Source organism: Catharus ustulatus, chromosome 6, assembly GCF_009819885.2.
Source record: "Catharus ustulatus isolate bCatUst1 chromosome 6, bCatUst1.pri.v2, whole genome shotgun sequence".
NCBI classification, from domain to species: domain Eukaryota; kingdom Metazoa; phylum Chordata; class Aves; order Passeriformes; family Turdidae; genus Catharus; species Catharus ustulatus.
The window spans coordinates 43,347,765-43,365,682 of NC_046226.1; positions in this window are offsets into that span (position 1 = coordinate 43,347,765).

Consider the following 17,918-nt stretch of genomic DNA (forward strand, 5'->3'; position numbering starts at 1 on the left):
AAAGGAATATTGTGCAATCAACATAAGCTATATTTCTATATGATATAATAAAAAATACCAGATATTAAGACAAGGACAGAAAAGAGATTCTGGAAGATCATACATGAAAACCTTTCAGAGCGATCCAAAGGGGTTTTTACTTGTTTACATACACAAGTATTGCAAGATTCCAGTCACTTTATGTTTCTGATCTTTTTAACTATACCTAGTTGTTTCTCAGGCTTGTCATAGTTGGTGTCTTAGCTAAAACTTGGCAAAGGTAATTAATGAGTTGGGCACACATTAGTCCTGAAAATATTCTGGTCTAAGGGCTTTTTGGCCACAAGTATAGGATATAATCTCTTCAGAGACTGTCAGAGTATAATTGGTAATGTAATTTATAATACTTTATTTAAATAATATCTTGGTATTTTGTATGGCTTATTCTTACCTTATGTCTCTGGAGCACCATGAAATACTTCAGCTGCATCCTTTCCAGGGAACAGTGAAATCTACTGTGCATAGGTGTACGAGAGATATCAAGATGATCTGTGCTATTCTTCCAGTTGATGTGTTCATGAGCTCTAAGCACTGAATGCAGTCTATCACCTTTGACAAGTGTTGGTGAATGCACCTTGTGTGTACTTTTTAGTGCTACATTATGTGTCGCGTCTCTCTGTCCTTGCTGTTAGAGAAATTGTGACTGGACTAGAGGAGCAAAAATGCTTATTTTCTACCTAGTACTACACTTACTTAACATGAGTTATTTGGGGTAACTCAGCAAAAAATGACAGGTTTAACTTCCTCTGAGATATTAAGTTGTGAATTAACCTACAATAATTTGCTGTGGCAATGTGATGGATAAGAAATTTCCCTTCTGTAGAGGACACCAATATGTGTTCAACAGAAAACGGGCAAAGGATTTTGTTGAAACACTAGAGTTCTTTCACAGTACGTAAAAGAAACACATCAGATAAATTTTAATATAACTTCCACCAGTGCAACAGACATCTATTGATTTGGAAAGCTTACTGAAATGTAACGAAGGACTGTGCTGCTAATAAGGAATAGTTTATAGTGTCATTAACGCATCAATGTTTCATCAGGGATTTTATTTTAATATCTGTTCCGAGGGCTGGAAGTAGAATTATAGGCAGGTATTGTGCTGGATCCTTTTTCTTTCCCTCCCTCCCTTGTACAGAAGATTTGAAGACAGCAGAGAGGATGTCAGTGTTGTAATGCACATCATGTTTGCATGCTTTCCTGTCTTGTTGATTTAGAGGAATCTGTTATCTCAGACAGAGGATTTGGGGATTGCAGATTTAGAGCTACACAGATCATCTAGCTAAAGTCTTAATCTTTTCATTGCTATATTTTAGTAACTTATTGCTATCTTTCGTCTCATCAAAATTTCTGTTACCAGCTATGTTTGAATTACCTTGTTGTCAAGTAGGTAGTACCAGCATAAACATAAAGGTATGGAATATGTTCTGAATATGTGCCAGTGCAGTTACATCACACTAAAATTATATTATGTGTGTCTTCATGATAAAAACAAGTCATGTTTTCATGTTTGTTTTCATGATTATTTACTGTGACGGTGGTGAGGCACAAAAACAGGATGCCCATAGAAGCTGTGGGTGCCCCATCTCTGGAAGTGTCCAAGGCCAGGCTGGATGGGGCTTTGAGCAACCTGAACTAGTGAAAGTCCCTCCCAACGAAGGGGCTGGAACTGAATGATATTTAAGGTCTCAAACAATTCTACGACAACAGAATGTCATTTTTTAATAAGAGCTGGGAGTTTGCAGTCCTTGAGGAAGACAGTCATTGCTTTAAGGGGTTGGACCTTAGTCCAACATGCCTACATTTTAACTGAACACCCCTTTTAGGAAGGAAAGTTAAATGTGATCATGTGGGAAGCACTGCACATACATTTAATGAGGAAAGTTTAGAATTGGCATCGGGTAGTTCCTAGGAAAATGTTCCCAAACCAGAATATTTACAGAGAGTCCTCATTACTCACTCTAAATTTCATAAGCTTAGGTAGGAAGAAAAGAGAAACTTTCAGGTAGGAGAATAAAGTGGATCTCATCTCAAATATGGAAAAACTTTAGTTTAAATCTTCCTTTTAGTAATTTATCCTGAATGAAAACAAACTGGCTTGTTATCCTCCCACTGGTATTAACTGAGAGCTACAGCAGGATTATCAACAACTTCTGTTAGGAGGATCAGGGTCTGGTTTATGACTTGACAAACATTCTGCTGAGTTATCAAAAGAAGATAACACTAATCTAAATTCTAATACTGGCCCCCCTCAACAATAACTCAGACATGGTTTAGACATTAGGATAACAGCTGCCTTAGAGGGTTCTTTGTCTGTATTTTGTTTCTTTTGAGATTTTTGATCAATTTTTTAGTACCCTGAACAGGTAACTGTAAAGTGACTGAAATAGTTTGTGTCTGTTAACACTGCTCTTATTAGAAACTAATGCTTTCCCTCTCCTGATATTTGGTTGAACATCAAAACATCACACCAAATATTTTGTGCTTTTCATCAGACCTTGTGAACTCCTTGAATGACTGAAGAAAATAAAACATGCAATTATCAGATATTTTAATGCAATGTAACTCCAAATGGAAGGCCAGCAGAGCCCTACTCTGTGTAACATCAAGTCTGTGTTTGTGTAAATAAGCAAATAAAAATAAGTGGCAGGCTTGTGGGTGGTAAGGAGAAAGGGATGAAGGAGGAATAAGGTTATTCCTGGCATTTAATTTTAAGCTATATTCTCTAGAGATATTAAAAAAATATTTATTTTCTATGTTTTCAATATATCAGAAAAGCTTTTCTTTTCAGATTTTGGTGAAAAAGGGTGATCTGGGCCATACACTTTAGTTAAAGTCACATTTTGCTGCAGATGATGATAAAATAAGCAGTGCAGAATGGGATTTTTTAAGGGCTCTGCCAAAAGGTTGCATACTATATGTCCTCTATTCCTATTTCTGGATATCAGTGGAAAATTCAATCTAGATGACTATGTAATTTAAATATGTGTATGATGTTGTGTTTTATTGTTCTGACAGTAAACCAACACTAGAAAACAACTGAGCCTACTGAGATCAGGTGTTTAGTTAAATCCTAACTACAAAGCGGGTTTATTATAATGCTTAAAGCCCTACTTTTCACCATGAAGCTGGTCCTAGTAGGATCTTGAAGGTAAGAGCTTGAATCCTGATTTTAGACTGGAAGAGGAGCTGAGAGTTGGTATGCTGCAGTTAGAGCATTTTCAATGCTCGGGGCCAAACAAATGCTCATTGAAAAGCTGAATGGGTTGGGAACAGAAGAGCAAGAAGAAAAATTGAAAGATAGGACTTTTAGTAGGAAAAGAATGTTCTTATCATTGGTATATTATCTTTGGTATCCTTTATTAAAAAAGCATTCTGTTCTCAAACTGTGTTTTCTTTATCTTTGTTTATTTGAGACTCTGCATACTTAACTTAGCACTCTAGAAAAGACTTCAAGAATTAAAACTGATAAACCTTGGCTTTATACAACTATAATAACTTCAAAGAAGTTATTACTGGAAGTTATTATTGGAAGTTTGGTGGTTCCAGCATGAGGAGAAAACATTTGTTCATATGTGGCCAACCAGAGAGTACAATAGAGGATCAGTACAGTTTTCAAAATGAATAAATTATATATTCCTAAGGCAGTTTCCATTTAGTAAGTGGAAAATAGTAGATAAATGAAAAAGAAATATTTGGGGCTTTTGAATAATTGCTTATTTATCATACACCCTTATGAATTATTTTTACCTCATTTAAATGGAAGACCAAAAATTTGCAAAATTCATGGCAACTTGTTATAAACCCTGCCTTAATATTTCAGATGTACTGTGTTCCAAATGTCCCATTAATATTACTTGGGTTATAGATGGCTGCATAGATATCTTTGTGTCTCCACAAGAATACATCACCAGGAAAATAAACTTTCATGTGAATGCATCTGTATGACTCATCTGAATAAATCTTAAAAAAACAAAGAAAAGAGAGAAATGAAGGCTGAATGTTGTCAACATTCAATTTGTGACTTTAACCTAATTTTTATTTTCTATGGGTTTAAAAGTTGTGCTCAAGCTTGATATGAGAAATTCAGCTTTCACTGAAAATGATACAAAATTAAAAATCAATCTCCCTGATTTCCCAAGACATTTTTTCAGGTTACAAGAAATTTCAAGAAGCTAAATATAGTCTGTCCTTTAAACATTTAGAAACTCCTTTAATGGCTGAACTTCTAGAACTCTCATTTTTAAAGTTTTCTCTGTAAAACAGATTATTTCTTCTCCTTTTCTATAGGGAAAATTAAAATTTTTATGTACAATATGGAGAAGTTTCGCAACGTTTTTTCTGAACAAAATCCTTGACTGAATGTACTCACCTGCCTGTAAAATTATCCACCTGAAGTGAATGACTTAAATCTTTCTTGGATAGCATTTGTTTTTTTAGAGAAAAGTGAAAATCTGAGTAACAGCATTTTACTTCTGTTGCTCTGAATGGAACTGAAGGAGTACCCACTCATCTCAGGGAACAATGAGTGGACATCATGATTTTAGCTTAGGATCCAAGTGTGAACAGTTCAACTATTATTTTTTACAGTAATCAGAACAGAGAAAGGAAGATTCTTTGGACAAGAAAAGCATACTCACTTTACCAAATGAGTCCAAGTTAAATTAGGTCTTGAGTCTGCAAACAGAGGACTTTATATTGTGTATCCCAGTTAACTAATAAACATTGCTTCTTTTTGGTAAGGTTCCATGAATCGGTGTAATTTTTTTGGTCACATTATTTATTCAGAAACTCTAGGGGGTTTAGCATAGTTTCTATGGGTTCTTTGGAGAATTGAGACAATATCACGATTACTGAAGAGGTAGTGTCAGACAGAAAGAAACCAAAGGGGCTTTTTCTGACACTGAAGTTATGCTGAGGACTATTTCAAAGAGATGGAAATGTGTCTTTGACCTGACTACACAGAAAAAGGAATTTGTGCTCTGGGTGCATCAGAGGAGCAAAGGGCTCTCAGCAGAAGGGTTTTTGCTGAACTGAGGATTGAGTCTCAAAGTTCTGCATTTCAGTAGGAGCTTTTAGTGTGTCATTTTGGATTGTTATAAGAATATGATCTTGGTCATGATAAAGACAGCAAGTCAATCTTATTTTATTAAACTTAGCAGCAGTAATATCTTGTAGCAGGGTATCAGACCATCTCTGTGTAGGATTATGGGTTTTTGCCATGGACTCTGAGTGATCAGGAAGGTATTAAGTTTGTGCATTTGTGACAACTTTAGAAACTCAGTATTTTTCCATATTAGAAAGTAAATCTGAAAAAGGAATGAGTTTATTCGAACAGCAGCAGTGACAAAACAAAATCATGGTATAATATTTATGAATTAATAAAGCAGTAGACAAAGCAAGAACAGACCAAAACATCTGAGGTTTCTATTTTCACCACAATTCATTGGGAAGAGTCTCAGTTAATTTGGATCTGCAGTTTTTCTAGAGTAGATATATTTAATTTTAATCATAGATAGTTCATATAAACTTAAAATATTTTTTAAAAAACCCAAAAGAGCTTGAAGAGACATTGTTATCTACTACTGAAAAGCTACCTATGTATATTTTGTCCTTATATTCTTCATCTCAAAAGAAGGTGGCATGTCTTTTTTCCTTCACTCTTCCTTTCTTAACAGTAACTTTTATATTTCTAGTATTTATTCATATGAGTGCAATGAACTTGCCAAATGACTAAAAGTAAATAAATTCAGAGAATGGACTGTCTTTAGATATTTCTTGTTTAGAAGGGTAAAATGGAGCCCTTTCTAATTTGCCACCTACACAAATACTGAATAAGAAGAAAACAATCATATAATAATAACCATTGTATCTGACATGTAAAAAAAAGGTAACTCTTAATTCAGTTCTTCATAGTGTGCACTACAACTGGATATCCTCAAATAAGCCATAAATATTAGTCTGTTAGAAAGCAAATAAAAAAGGATTTTTTTTTAGAAATTAAATATACCATAAAACTGCAAAATGGAAGAGCTTTTCTTGCAAGAGTCAGGCTACTACATTTTTTTGTAATACTGGTTAATAAAACCTGGGTTTCAAATACAGTAAGAAAAACAATAAGCATTTTCATCCTGTATTATTCTGCTAAAATTAATTCAATTAATTTTGGTGTTATAATTAACATATTTTGACAGGAATGAAGTTAAGAAACAGTTGAATGTTTTAACCCTTGTCTTCATTAGTATTATATCCTGCTACCTAGGAATAAACATATTTTCTTTATTTTCTATACGTATTATTGATGTATTTTAAATCTTTTCTTGCATGTAAATTTTTAGGGCTGGGGGTTTTTTTAATTATTATTTCCTTCCTATAAGACTGAGTTACTTCTTTGAATCCTGTTTCCCTTTTTTTATTTATTTATCTTCTCAATCTTTAGTTTTAGAAAGCTCAGGATTTCCTAATACAACCCTATAGATCTCTCACTAGGATCCTGGTGTTTCTCCTGATGTGGGACAGTTTGTCATTGCTGTATTAATATGGTTGCTTTCAATATCTATAAGGTCTGCTACAACTTTATCCCTTACAGTAGTGTCTGTGTCCCTAAAACTGAGTCTTCTCAGGTCTTTGGGATTTACTTTTTCTCCATTCTCTTCATTTCACTATCACTTCTTTCTAGCCATAGTATCAGACATTCTATTGCATATAATTTCTGCTGTTGTTCTAGCACCTTTGATCAAAATTTGATATAAAGCAGTTCCTCTTTTGATAATTTTCTATAGCTTATGTTAATGCTGATCCCAAGATTTTCCAAGATCATCTCAAATTATTTGAAAATTACTTTGCTAACAGACATTCTATAATTAAATGTTCCTATTATTTCCAGGTCCTACTTTGTGAATAATTCTTGTAGTTGTTTAGAAAAAAAAACCCAAACAGATTATTCATCTCTTTCTGCAACTGATATTTATTTAATAGAACATACCACAATATCCTCCTCCTTCTTTATTACCATCATGGTGAGAGAGCTGAGCATTTTTTTTTGTCTTCCATATCTATATTTTTGCATACTTTTTCATTCTAGGTCAAATTGTTCTTGTGATAAACGTTCCCTGATCTTTCTTGTTCTCCAGTGATGACTAACAAAACAGAATCTGTTGGTAGAAACAAGGGGATTGATTTAATGGTCTTCTTGAAATCAAAATAAAAATAGCCTCTGCTCTCTTGGAATATTGTAAGCTGGCTTCAGCTCCTGGCAATCAATCTTATGTATTTGACAAATCAAGTACAATTCCTCATATAGTCAGTAAAGTTCTATGATCTCACAATCTGAAAAATGTGCACCATTGCAAAGCCCAGAAACCTAGTTGTCTCCACAGACATGAAAGAATGCTGTCCCGATTTCCCCATGTCATGCACTCACGAGTATTGTTGTGTCCGTTAGCTTTGAATGCATTCATGGATAAATAAGGACTTTGAACTAATCTGTACACAAAGCTGGTTTGGCAGGGTTTGGAGGTTTAATTGAACTTCATATTAATTCACAATTAGTTTGTTTTATTTACTTTCTGATGGCATTAGCTAACACATTATAAAGGCGGTACAAATAAAATTTGTGCCAATTACATATGAGAATAATTGGATTTTATTAATCCAAGAATTCATGCAATCAGTTTAATTATTGGTACTCTTAGTTCAGATACCTCATTATTCTTCACACTAATTAATCTCAACTACTAATGAGTAGTTTTGAAATGGGACTGTTTACTCATTTGCCCTAAATGGAAGTTTTCTTAAACATTGATATTTACTTTAGGGAAACAAGCAAGTTTTCTGAATTAATTTATTTTTATATATATATATATATGTATTTGGTTTTGGTTTATTTTTTTGGGTTTTCTTTTGTTTTTTAATTGCTCTTCAAGATAACAACAGCTTTCTTGGTCCAAAATAATAAATTTAAAAGACTATTATTCCAGTCCTTTCTGAGTTTGAGCAAATGATTTATATATGCTGTCTTGAAATTTTGTTATTTGGCAAGGATAAATGCACATCAAAATGGAAGATTAAAAAACCCTGTAAATAATCATAGGACTATGCAGAGGTATTTATTGAATTACCATAACAGCTTTGGAGACTGCCTTCCTCCTCTGTCTCCATACATTCAGTCTGGAAGCACATTCCTGTTTTTATGGTGTCATGTAGAAACAACACACTAAACATGAGAGTTTGCAAGCAAGGTATTTCAGAGAAAATGTCCCCTTGCAGAGGCGCAAGAGAAAACATATTTGAAAGGAAGGCATTATTTCTGATGGAATGAAATGGACAGATGGTCTTGGAGATAGATTAATTCAAAAGGTGAATATTTTGGATTTTAACTGATGAGGCCAAAGGGAAGAGGACAAAGTCAGAACTGATTGGGATAAATATTTTCTGATGGACAGGATGGGACAATACTGTGGAGCTTGGAGAATAAGTAAAGAAGAGAATGATGTCAAAAAAAGGCCCAAAACAACCTCAGGAAATAACAAAGACAAGGAAAATAATTGTAGTTGCAAGCCTGAAAAATAAAAAGCAACTCCCAGACGAGCTGAGGAAAAAAACCTCTCTGTATGAACATATTTAAGAAAATGCAAAAGTGTCAGAAAGTCAAGTGGAGAGGTAAAAATTAACAACAGAAAAAAACCAGTGTGAACACCAAGGTCAACAGAGGAGTGGGAGTGGGAGGAGATGCTCCAGGCAAAGCAGCAGTTCTCCTGCAGCCTGTGGAAGGGAGCACAGAGGAGATGGCATTTCCCTGCAGGCCCCAGATGAGGGACACCTAAAACTACAAGCTATTCCTTTTAAATTGCAATTTAATACAATTAGAGCAGAACTGAAGTCCAAGTTGCACAGTAGACTCTGTGAACTAAAACTTACCACCCACTTCACTTTCTCAGCTGGAAAACACATTGCAAACACAATCATATCTCAGTAGCTCCCCTAGCAATTCAGACTTCAAACATAATTCAAATGATATCTCAGAAGAGGAAAAAATGCAAAAACTAAAAAAACAACAAACCCAACACTTACAACGGCAATGAGAAAAAGATACTGTATTCTAAAACTTTTAGAAACCAAAAATAATGCTTTGTACTCCAGAAGGTGGAACTTGCCTCTGGGAAAGTCGTTGCAGCACTTTTTAGATAAAAATCAACGTTAGGAAAAAAATATCAAATTTTGGAATAGTGAGGGACTGTGAGAATGATAATGAACTTTGGCACCCAATTAGATAGGGAATATCTAAGCTCTTCAAAGCTCCATTTATGTATAAACTAGATCAAAGTTCTCTGTCAACTGTCTTTGAAGAAAAGCATTTACAATTCCTCTTTTCCTTCCTGCCCTGCCATCTGATTTTTCCCCTCCTACTTTCAGGGCACTGACAACCTCTGCTGACACCTTTTAGCAAATCATTGAGTGCAACATGGAGAGAAGGCTGGAGGAAACATTTAACTTTTACATGAAAGTTGAACCATTGTCTTCTACAGAGCTTAGTGTGAACTTTTTATTCCTAGTATAATTTCAACATGCCGGAGAGCGTATGAAATCAGAGAACCATACACTGACCTGTGCTGGAAGGGACCTTAAACATCTTCTAGTCCCAACCCGCCTGTCATGGACAGAGATTCCTTTCACTAGACAAGGTGGCTCGGAGCCTCATCCAGACTGGTCTTGAGCAGCTCAGGGGGTAGGGAGTCCACAAAAAATAAAATTCTGATCTAGTGTTGGTGAAGGACGTTTAGACGGGCTACATTTATGCACCTAACTAAATAAAAACAATCATAATTAAGTTACTAATAAACACAGTAAATTGCACAATTCCCTGATTTGTAAAGTCATGAATAAATTATTGGCAGTACCTGAGTGAATATGTGATATATTGGCATGTCTCATTAATCATCCAAAGAGAATAAGAACTTCTGTACTTAAGTACTTCTTGTACTTTAACTTCTGTTAAACTGTAGTTACTTTACCTGAGAAAGTGAATTTTAAGACAAAAGCCCAAGTTATAATTTTTTATTGGCACAAGGTAATGCTTCAAAAAACAGTGAAATGCGTTCTTGAAATATGTGGTATTCAACTTATATTTCATATGAAATCCAGTTCTGATATAATTTTGATGCAAAAATGAAGATAAAGAAGTGGTCTCAAAAATGTATTAGAAGGACCTAATCAGGGCCTGAGCAGAAAAGTGTACAATCCACTGCAGACAGAATTAAAAATTTAAAAAATTAATCAATATCAGTGTGTTTAATTTTTGATGTCAGATACTTTTCTTGATGTTTGCACAACATCTAACACCCTCAGTTTTGGCATTATTGCAAAACTTCAGTAATGACATATTATAGCTAAGAATCAAATGAATATGATGAATTCCGTAGAAATAACTTTTGTGTATATTTTGTATTTTGACTTATTTAAATTATGCCTTCATGTACTTATGTCTCAAAAAAAAAAAAAAAAAAGTTAAAAACATGACATTTAATTTCTCCAGGGAACTTTGAAGAGCTGTATTTACAAACTGAATCAAAAGACAATCAATAGATAAAATACTGTGGGCCCAGAGGTACATTAAAACTAATGCAGAAAAATCAGTGCATTTCCTGTTTCTATGTTCTAGTGGTTTTTGGTTTTTTTATAATAATCTAGAAACAATAATAAAGTATGATCACACTAAGGAAAGACAGAGGTAGGGAATAGCAAAATGAGTGCCTGGGTTACACAGCTCACCAGTCTGAGTGAACAGTGAAGCCTGGATTTCCTGCACCCCTGCACTTGCCTTCTTCCTGGAGCTTTGTTACCTCCTGCATTCAGTGAATAAGTAAATCAACACTCTGCAGTGCTACATGTAAAACAATTTCCCTGAGGAGAATACATGGATATTAATGAAGACTCATGAAGTAATGAAGACTCATAAACTAAGGATTAGCAGATAAGAAAAATTAGACTCTGAACTATTTCATAGTACATTGATTTTGGTGATTTTTCACTGAGTGCAACTTAAGATAGAAGTTCCACCTTTAAGTGTGTTTCTTAGCAGTTCATACCTTATTAAAATGAAAAATTACAGTTAATAATAAAAAAAATCTTATTTCTACATTTTACTCATTCTTGGTATTTGACATTGTGGTTAAAAGTGTGATTTAAAATACAGTATAATGTCTCAACTCTGGAAAATATTTTAATTACTGTTAAATCATTCTTAGATTGCATATTTAAGGCTATAAATATTTTAATCCCTTCAGGTTAAAGAAGATTAAATGACACTTTCTACTCTTTCTATATAGCACTGAATTCTTAAGTGCTATTTTAATAGCTATATTTTAAGCATCAAGAAATTGTTTTCATCATAATATTGGGAAAAATATGTTCAAAATAATTATAATTATATTTTCACTATGAAACATTTTATATCCTCTGAATCGTTTGAAACTTTACCTTTTCCTGTGGTTTTTTTCAGGTATAAGAAGTAAAACTACTCAAAGAAAGAGAGAATGAACAAATTCACAAACTTAACCATAGTAAGAAATTGTTATTGTAGTTAGGCTTCCTAAAAGTAGTTGTGGAACAATATAAGTTTCTAGAAGTAAACAAAATGTTTGTTTTCATAGAAGGGAGTACAGTTTATTCTGGAATGGATTCAGATATAGATTTTTCCTTTCTGCCTGAAAGTATATTTGTTTATTTTGAACAAACAGGAAGAATGGCATATGAAAGGGCAGGATGAAATCAAATAGAATCCTTAAAAACTATTTTGTATCCATTATCTAACTCACCTGGCGCATTGGGAATTCAGGAGACGGAGGACTTGAATTTACCATTGTAGAGTAGGGCCAATTTTCTGTAAATTAAAGCAGTATCTTAGGGACCTGGGTTTGCTTCACAAATTTCAACTCAGAAGACATGAACTCATTCACTGCACTCGTTAAAAATGGGGTTTGGATTCCTGGAAGCAGCATCTACAACATCAGTTTGCCTTTAGGGGCACAGGCATGTTGACAGTAAGACAAGTGCTCATTAAGATGTTCGGATGTGGTTCATGAATATGTCACACAGATGTACATTCAGAGCATGTTGTTAAAAAGTCTGCAAATTTATGTAAATTAGTCTAAAAATAGTCTAATTTTGGCCTCTAGCAATTAAATATTACCAGGAATAAATGATATCAAACCCAAAAATTGGTTTAGAAATTTAACAAATATTTTCTTTAAGACTCAATTTTTAAATGGTGTGACTGACTTCCCTCTGGCCAAAGGATAACGCAAAATGCATAATTTTATATCTCCTTCCTACTGTATCAGATGTCTTAGGCCTCAAGCCTCATCTTCTGAACACATTTCCATTTTATCCAAAACTACTCTCATGTTAGCTGTAAAACCAGAATAAAATGCTTATGGAACTGTGAGTTTACTTCCATTCTTTTTCCTGGACATTGCTATTGCCAGATAATAGGAGACATGATAATCTCGAGTAGCAACCAAACGGGGAAAGAGAGGGGGAAGGTGCAACAACAAAGAACCAAAGTTTACCATGCCAGTCTATCTATGTTTTTATCTGTGGTCTGAAGCAAAACCCAGAACCATCTTGGACATTTTGATTTCCAATAGTACACCATATTGATTCTGTACCCTAGGGAAGGAGCTCCACTACACAGACCACATCTATGAAATGACACTGGCATAAATCACGCTGAAATGGAATTGCAAGCAAAGATATGTTATTTCACTGTTCATACTTACCTGTCATTCTGGATTATTTTCTGATTCATTCACTGGTCCATCTTACAAGTATCTAAGGAACAGTATTTCCACAAAACTTTGACTTCAAACCCATGACATTTCCTATATATTCTGTTACATCACAGTAAAAAACTGTAATAAGTCCATTCAAATACTCCAGAAGACTTGCTGCAAAGTAGCCTGTATTATTATGATGGGTATTTCACTGAATTGGTTGCAGGCAGAAAACCATCAGATTTTCCATCTACTACAGTCAATAGTAATAGCCTTTATCTTACTTTGATTGTGTGGGTGTGGCTTTTGCTTTAGTATAGAACTGTCTCTATACTAAATATAATCTACCAAATTATTCTTTGATATTGACTACACTATTTGGGATAAGTGTTTTATGCAAATGAGAATGAATAGAATCATTCCTATCCCAAACAAATCTAATACACTACTTCACCCCACCATCTGTATAATGAATCACTTAACTCTGCCTACTAAAAAAAAAGAGCAGAAAAATGTCATGAATAGGAATGAAAATGACAACCAAAAGCAACCACATATTTTGTTTAAAATCATTACATCTTTCACAAATGCTGCCATGCAAGATTAATACCAGGAGTTATATTTTCAGTTACAATGATCAATTTTTTCTTGAATATAGACTTGCATGCATTGGAAGCAGCCTTTAGAAATGTTTGCTTTACTTTAATTTTTCCCAAAACATCCTGTTCTCTGAGATAATGGATATCATAACTCTATTCCTTGGTTTTCTTTGAAGAGATTGAAATTTTTATTTCTTCTGAAAAGTGTCTACAAACTGAATGCAAGGGTAGCTGGTTAGGGAAAAGGAGGAATGTAAAGTCTGGTTGGGGCAGGTAAGTGAAAAGAAGAAGGAGATATTCTGACATTTTCTTTATTATTTCTAACTCTACCTACATAATCTGCTGTCACTTTGGTGTGCCCCAGAGTTCAGGAAAAAATTTTCTCAATACAACTTTGAACATTTATCAGTGCAATATTGGAGGCTCAGAGATAGCAATACAAATATTACCAGTAATTTTAGGAGCAACATGCACCATGAATAAGCAGCAAATCATTATTTTCAAAAGGTCATTCAGCACAATTGAGCTCTGCTATCTTACATCAAAACATATACAGGATGTTATTGCTAAGAATGTTAGATGACATTCAAAGGAAAGGCTTGCTATAAAGGGAGTAAAATGATGGCTATTTTCAGAAACTTGCCATTTAGTCATCAGTGATGAGCTGCACAGTATCACAGGACACCCATTGCTCCTTGTTTTGAGTTGGAAACCCAGTTCTGAAATGTACCTGAAAATAAAATGAAATAAAGCATAATTAGGTTAATTGCAGAACTATATTTAATCTCAACAAAGTTTTTAGCGAATTCCATGAGGTTTGCACCAGCCCACCTCTCAAGCCTGCCAGTGTCCCCATGGATGGCATCCCCTCCCTCCAGTGTGTAAAGCACACCACACAGCTTTTGAGTATCAGCAGCCTTGCTGAGAGTGCCACTGTCCATGTTGCCAACTCTAAACTATTAACAATTAACTAATAACTGTATAAAATATAAACTACACAAGCTATTAATTATAAATAATTAAAATTCCATTCTGCTCATAGTTTTCTTAATATTAATTTAAAAAATAATTTCTCTAACTACAGCTAATAAAAGGAGTACTTATGGTAATAACAACAAAGAATCCTGCCATAAACTGCAAATAACATCAAGCACAATTTAATAGATTAATAAATTCACTCTTATTACTCTAAAATATTAACAACAAATCTGCTACACTGAATTCTTATTACAGGCATATATATTCCAAGTTGGAATTGTTATGCTAGGAGAGTCTTGTTCTTTACAGTATGACAGTGAGACAGGTCCTGGAAGGTGGAGCTCTGTGCAGCTGCCCTGCTCCCCCACCACTGCCAGCTCCCAGGGATTCTGCAGCCTGGCTGCAACCTGACCCTGTCTTAGTCACTGCACTGTGGTGAGGAACAATATATCTACTGGTTGTGAACCCTAAATATACTATGGATAATTGCCAACATATAGGGATTTTTTTTCCTTCTGGGATCCCTTGCAAAATATAACATGGATTGGAATTTTAATTATTAGGCTGTGGATCTTTAATTTATTTTTTATAATCGAAAAGTTTATTTTAAAACTTATCATACAAGTCTGCCTCTTTTATTCTTTCATAAGTGATGCAATTTAAAGGCTACTAAACTAATATGAATGCACGCTACTGTATTCTGACATCTGTAGTTTCAAGATTCATTTTCAAGATACTAAATGCCAAAGGGCATAAATCTGAATAGGGAACATATGAAAAAAATTCAAGTTTGTCAGCCCAGAGTACGGCATGATACCTGTATCATAGCACAGAATAAAGATTATACCTCAGAGTACAGGGAGCAAAAAGATTGATAAATTAACTTAGAATGTATTCCTTCTGAAAAGTTTGGTTTAGAGTGACTTCTGGGAAGATTTAACATTTGTTTCTGAGAATGAAGTACTCGAGTTGATGGGCACCACTAACTTAATTTTTCTGGGTCATTTAGCCTATTCCTCCTTATGACTTATTGCTAGCCTCTTGGAGTCGTTCTGAACAATATACTGTGCAATATAGAGTGCACTGTATCTCACCACTTTATGACTTTTTATTGCTGCTATATTTTCCTATGACCTTAAAGTGCATTAAATGTGACAAATAATATGGTTATTTCATAGAACTCTGTGAAGCACATTTGCATTTCTGATGTGCACTACAGGTAACTCTCAGTTCAGCTGCTTTGATGGCTTTACAATTGAAATCCAGTTCAAACCTTGCCTGAAACCACACTGAAGTTAATTGTTGTCATCCATGTGTTTTAATAAGCTTTTGGTTACACTTTAATGAAGCTTGGGAAAGCTTGTCAGCATAAAACCAAGACCTACAAATGTTTGGTCAGAATAATCATGTCTTGCCCTGAAACAGAAGGAGCAGTCATCCACAAAAGAGTGGGGAATATGTGTAATCAGTGGTTTTTCTCTTCAAACTGCTACTTTTTATGAGTTATTTATCATAGTGCTGAATAGGACTTAAGCCTTTATTTGCAGAAACAGCAGCTTACGCTCAGAAGTTATTGGGCTGTTGGAGACATTAATCTCCAAAAAATGTATCCATTTAAATAAAGTTGCTATTAGGTATGCATATTAAGGTACATAAGGAGATTAACACCTAGAAATTTTAACCTGAAGGAGGATAAAAGCAGCCTTAGTCAAGAAGAATGAAAATTTCCACAGTGAAATGAATGATCTACATTTAGCTTTTTTTAGCACCTTAAATATTTTAATATTAAATGTTTCCAAAGAATGTCAAGTATGTTCATGTGTTTGAATATACTATTAAACATCTTCTTGTTGCACCTCCAGAACAATATAGAGAAAATGCTAAAATAGCAGCTATATTAGATACAGATGGAACATCACAGAAAACCACATAATAACACATTCGTATTTCAAAGCAAATATCCATTTCAATTGACATTATTTGTAACTGATATCCAATGGAGTTAATAACATTGCCTCAATAACACAACTATGTATGCTGTTATTAAGACACAGTTATGTAGAATGGGCTTTTAGAAATATTAATGCTGTATTTAAGTTATCACTGAATTGAGTGGTCATTGAATTCTAGGGTGTGTATTTAAAGAAACAGCCTTCCGCGGTGAAATTTCCTGTACAATACAAATGATGATTTCAGTTTGTATCCATTGAAACAGGCCTGAGCAGCAAATCACTGTGGATTCATAATAAGCTTTAAGAATATTAGTATTTCCTGTCTCTTCAGAAAAATAAACAGCAAGCATGCTGGATTTTATCATCTCAAAAAAGCAAGAGAACTGAGCAGGTATGTTCTGCAAAATGGAGATACTATCAAGGAGACTGCATACATATTTTGGTCCTTTTATTTATTCTGCTCAAAATATGACCTTCATTGGCATTTTGACTGTTTGAAGCACTTCTGTAGCACTTCTCATTGCTTTTTGAACTCTCTTATCATCTACATTCAGATATGTTTTTTTTTTCCATTGACAAAGGGAAAACGAAGCAGCTGGTTAGCCTTTTAGTCTTAGTTTTAGTTTTAGAAGTTTAGAAGTAAAAACAATCAAATACATGTGAAAAAATAGCAACATGCAGAACTAAGGAGCTTCATTGCCTAGGCATATGTAGACTCATAAATTAATATCAAATTTTTAATAAGAGTCCACCTTCTGCAGGGTCTAGACAGTAAATCACATGAGGGATGGCTGAGGGAGCTGGAGATGTTTATCCTGAAAGAAGAAGGTTCCAGGATCCTTAGCACTCTCTAAAACTATCAGAAAGGAGGTTATAAAAAGCTAGGGATTGGCCTCTTCTCTCAGGCAACCAGGAGAAGTTTAGATTAGACAGCAGGAAGAATTCCTCAATGGAAAGTGTCATTAAGCATTAGAATTGGTTGTCCAGGCAGGTGGGGGTGTCCTCATCTCTGGAGGTGTTCAAGAAAAGACTGGATGTGCTGAACTTTTAATACATTGAATAAAAGGAATTGCTGTAATATGAAATATCACAGACGATATCAATGAAGTGGATTACACAGAAAAAGGTGAGTAGAACTATGAAGGAATGATAAAATTATCAACAGGGGAAAAGAATGTTGATGGTAGTGGAGAAATATGCCCTGTGACCACAAATATTGATACAAAAGAACCACTGTCAGAGTGGAAATATTTCCATTAGTCTGATATATCCCTTTCCTACTACATAGAATGTAACAACAAAATTTATTTTCTACCATTAAAATACATATGTAGGTGTGTATAAACAGAAGATGGAAATACAGGAAATGTTAATCCAGTGGCCTAATATGTTGAAAACACATTAGAAATTTAATACTGTGAATAGTAAGGTGGTTATAATTCACTTAGTTGCACTATTTTATGTCTCAGTTAAGGTGTATTTGGAGACAATAATGCAGAAAACAATCTGCATGAGAGATAGACCTGAAATGATTATAGTTCTTGCTGCTAAAACAAAAGGTACAGCTTGGCAAA